Source organism: Anastrepha ludens, chromosome 6, assembly GCF_028408465.1.
Source record: "Anastrepha ludens isolate Willacy chromosome 6, idAnaLude1.1, whole genome shotgun sequence".
NCBI classification, from domain to species: Eukaryota; Metazoa; Arthropoda; class Insecta; order Diptera; family Tephritidae; genus Anastrepha; species Anastrepha ludens.
The window spans coordinates 123,905,359-123,910,472 of NC_071502.1; the positions used below are offsets into that span (position 1 = coordinate 123,905,359).

Below are 5,114 nucleotides of genomic sequence, written 5' to 3' on the forward strand. Positions count from 1 at the left end.
TCAAGCAGATCTACATGTGTCATAGTCACGTTGCGCTCATGGCCTTAGACAGCTCCCCAACCACATCAGGGGTAGTCAAGTCCTTTAAATCCAGGCTGAGCTATGTCGGTATACCTATATAATAGCCTGATGCTCACATGTGTCCCGGAACACGTGGGTATCGCGGCTAACCAGACCTCTGACTCCTTAACTAAGATGGGCTCTGAGGCCTACTTCTTTGGTCCAGACCCCGTTTTGCCACTCCGTTCTGCGGCCATCAAAGCCACGGTTAGCAAATGGGTAACTACCACCCACAAGCGAGCTTGGCAGGCTGAAAGAGGCTGCAGATGGACTAAACTGATGTTACCTGTCTTGTTCGATCGACTGTCGCAAACCCTTCTGTCATTAAGCAGAGGGGAGTGCAGACGGCTGGTTGGACTGATGACGGGTCACTTTCTGTGGGTGAAGCACATGGAAAGGTTGGGCATCTCAGGCAATGTATTCTGCCCAGCTTGTGAAGAGGAGGATGAGACGGCGTCTGTCCCGTCTTCGCTCGAATCAGGTTCCTTAGCACCACAAGATCTACTCAGATTTCTTCGGAGATCGGGCAGATTTAAGGAAAATTAAAAGGGAATCCAAGTGTAGTACAATGGACTTAATACATGTCTCAGTGCTGCACTTGATAGTTGTCCCGACAAAAAAAAGTCAATGCACAAAAATATCTGTTCACGTTTTGGGCTGTTCACGCTTTAGAGTGTTCACGTTATCGAGCGGGCGCTGTATTTATAAATAATATGAAATATTGCGATGTTCACTATTAAGATTTCTTAGAATTTTTGTTATCGTCAAGATAATCGCTACTAAGAACTCACAAACAGAACAGTAGAGTTCCGGCCACCGTTGTTGGCGCGTAAATAGGGTATCGAATAAGTGTTCACTTGGATGGTTAAAACCGATCATTTAAATCAAATTATTGCGTGAGTCCACTTACATTTTTGTTACTTAGGGTGTTTGATACACGAGGCGGCCACTGCGCATGAATTTTGCCTGGAAATTTAATTTCAAAAGGTATCTTTCGCAAATCCATAGTTTTCGTAGAAGATTTGAAATATTTTTGCATTTCCAAAAAGATTTTATTTCACTATAAAGTAACTAAATTATTCTAATAAATACTGGTTACCAAATTAATACTAGAAACAATTGCGAAAAGTTTGAACAGTCAGTTGGAAGTGTTGACCATCATACACACAAATATACTTTATGCAGTCCACCGCAGTATTACCGCTTCATATGGCATCAAATAAATTCGTTGGCTTAAGGGGTTATATACCTTGTGTTTTTCAAAAAAATCAAAATAAATTTTATTTCTTTATCGTAAAGTACAATCCCTTGAGAACATTTTCCAAAAATTTCATAGAGATCTGAGCAATAGATCGAAAGTTACAGCGTTTTAAATTGTGCGTCGTCACGTCCTGAGCGTACGGCCTCATGCGGCGCTTGAAACTTTAAACGCGATTATCTCAAAAACGTGTTTTTCCAAAAATGCTTTTGCGGTGGACGCGATTGCAAAAAAAGTATTCAACCGATTTTTATAATTTTTTTTTTAAATTGTTCGTAATTGATGTCGCCTCTTAGTGAACGATCAACTTTTTATGTATAAATTTTTATTTTGCAGATATGAATTTTTTAATGCCAATTTTAGGACTGTAGAAGTGGAGTTTTTTAAAAACATGTTCCTATTTTCACAAAAATCAAAATATTTAATTTCAGTTGACTTGGCGGACTTGAATCGCGTCCACCGCAAGCCTCTTCCAAAAAAACGGTCTTGGGGGAAAACGCCATAACTCCGCCATTTTTAAATATTTTTACACAAACAAAGCCTTTTTTTTTTTTCTTTAAACATTGTAATATCCAATAATAAAAACTGTTATACAATAAAATTATTGCTACATATCTTTAAAAAAAACCCAACTTTCGCTAATTTCACCGGACCACAAGGTATATAACCCCTATCGACCTTGTCGCTGAAATGTAAAAACAAAACAACATTTTGTAACTTTTCAAAAATGCCAACGCCCATATTTGTGAGGTGAATAGGAATTGAGCAACACGTACTCCATAGTCTTATTCGTCAAACCATCTAAATATTCTATTTGAGTACCGAAGTTAGCTAGTAAACGGTACACCTCACGACCAACGGCAGTTCTGAAAACGTCATTTCAATCAATTGTGAAATTTAAACATCTCCACTTCAACTAACCTCACAACCTGAAAGACCTGCTCCTCCAAAGCTCCACACAAAACTCCACCATTTTCTTTGAACGCCTTGAATGCTTCCGTTTGTTTCAAACCGGTCATTCCCTTGTATATGTTCAAGGTACATTGAGATATGAGCAGTTAGGATTGACGGGTAGCCAAGTGGAGTTTCCTGCGCTGAATCCAGCATTCGTTGAAGTGTCCCATTGCATTGGCGTACGCTCTGGATCGCGGAAGCTGCAAGTTGCACTGCTGCAATCAATGTCTCCGTCAGTCATGCCGATCTCATCTCCCTAAATTAGAAATAAAAATAGCAGCTTTTAATAAGAATTTCTTTAAGTGACAATTAGCATTTACGTAATAAGTAACAGATGTGCCGGGCAATGCATGCATTATCATCGTCATCAGATCTGTCCTAGTTGCTCCTATGCGTGTGGCTGGACGACTGTTGTCATGATTTCCTACTACCCAATTGGCCACCTTATGATTCATCCAAATTATATCCATCCATTCTTTGGCGTATTGTTCAACAGTCTGTGCAGTGGAACTTTCTCTTAATTGAATAAAGTTAAAATTCATTGGCAATTGACTTCCAATATGAATGCCATTGCTGACGTAATTGCTCAAATTATCAGAGGTGGTGTAAGCTTCGGCAATTTGGGCTCTTTGGAGAAATACAATTAGACAAAGATTAATTTAGTTAATTAGATGCATTTAGACAAAACTACTACTACTCTATTGATTATTTGGCATCTTATTAGATATGTCTCACCTAGCATCGCCGCCATGTTGTTGTTGGTATTCATCTAGAAATTCGCACCATTGATATAATAATTCGAAATTTTCTGGTTGATTCTTTGTATATTTTTGATCAGTCCTTAGTCCATCAGTTAAAATCGTCTCATCTGGATATGTACCATTGTCATAACGCTTCTCTATGAAAAATGGTGCTGCATAAATGCTGAAAACGTCCACTCCACGATCAAGCCAAAAGTCCAAAACTTCGATGAGATGTTCACGCACCATAGGATTGGTGAGATTTAAGTCAGGTTGTTTGGCTAGAAACTGATGTAAGTAATACTGTTGGCGTTCTTCAATCCAAGTCCATGCAGAACCACCAAATACTGACATCTGAATGACAATATATGAAATGGTTGTTGATAGCAGGTAAGAGCTAATTCCAATAATCACCCAATTACTTGGCTCACTACGCTCGCCCGTTTCTGGGTCTATTTTGCCATCATCCCATACATAGAAATCATCGTAACCATCTACTCGACGTATCGACTTCTGGAACCACTCGCACTCAGAACTCGAGCGATTTGGTACAAAATCTAATATAATCTTCAGGCCCAATTTACGCGCCTTTGCAATCATTGCATCAAAATCATCCATTGTACCAAAGAACGGTTCAATTTTGGTGAAATTAGACACATCGTAACCCATATCTCTCATCGGTGAAGCGAAGATTAGTGAAAGCCATGTAGCTGTCACACCTATATTATTTCCTTGAGAAATTCGAAACAAAATGTAATGCCATTCAAGTCACCTATACCATCACCGTCACTGTCCATAAAAGATCATGGATAGATCTGATAAAGTGTGGCCGACTCCCAACAGTCGACTGTGGTGTTCGCAGAAGCGCTAAAACAGCAGAAAAGCGCGATTGTAAATAAGAGTAATAAAACGGACACCATCTCGGGAAGTACTAACGCACCGCTAATGACCAAACTTATATTTATTATTGCAAGTAGACTAAGATAGGAACGTTTATTGCCCGAATAGGGAAATTAAATATTATATTACTGTACAGATATTTGATTGGCGAGCAACGGAAATACCTAAATGCTTCACATAAATTCTGGAGCTATTGTTATCACCAGACAGCAAATTGTGTTACCAATTTTGTATTTATTCATACCTTTTTTACCCCTTCGTAGCACTTCGATAAAAATTTGTACGTCAGTCTGAAACCTGTATGTAAATACAGATTACATATAAAAATTTAAGGAAATTTTGTGTTTCAATAAACCAATTATTAAATTAAAAGTTTATGTCGACATTTTTAATTTCAAAACGTAGAAGGTCATTGAGCTGAATAAGCTGGAACTGGTGGTGGTTAATCGAGCGTAAAGATAGAGAACAGAAAAGTAGCGAATAGGTTCGCCTTGGCAGTTGAAGACAAACATTTGAGAAGTGAGCGATAAGAGTGAATACAAAACAAAAACTATATTGGTGACGTTGGCTGCTATTGCAGCTGCCCTTGAGGTCAAGAATACGTTGAGAGTGCACGTTAGAAAGTGAATACAGCGGATACGAAAAGTTTGCGTGGGCGATGATATTTTTTGAAAAGAGGCGCGAACAGTAATATTTTCGGTTAGAAAATGGGAGCTACAAGCAATTGCATTTTACGCTCCTCTGAAGCATTCAAATAATTGTAGACAAATACAATATCAATGAAAACTATAAATTTATTTATCTAAGCGGACCTGAGTGCTATATAATTTTAGTTAAAAGCTGGGTTTAGAGTGTCTATTTTCTTTCTTCTTCTACTTTATAATGAAAGAAATGTGCAATTTGCGACTACAACTACGGTCCAATCAGTTCAATATGAGATTCGTACTAAAGGTATTACGAAAATAAATCCAACAACTGACCCGGGGCAAGTATTCTCAGTGGTAGGCATTGAGGATTGCTTTTGACGTGAGCAACCATACGTTGGCTTATCACAAGTGGAATCTTCCAATATACTTTGATATCAGAAGCGCTAGAACGTTTGACGTTGATGTGAAGTGATGTGATTACCAATAACTACTAGGCTAGAAATATTCATATGTGCATATGTGTTTGGAATAAGTATTAAATAAATTATTTAATGT

General features: G+C 38.2%; 1 pseudogene; it reads right to left on the minus strand.

Moving 5' to 3' along the window:
• Positions 1-1,190: 1,190 nt before the first annotated feature.
• On the minus strand, positions 1,191-3,932 carry LOC128868308 (maltase A2-like; annotated as a pseudogene).
• Positions 3,933-5,114: the final 1,182 nt, after the last annotated feature.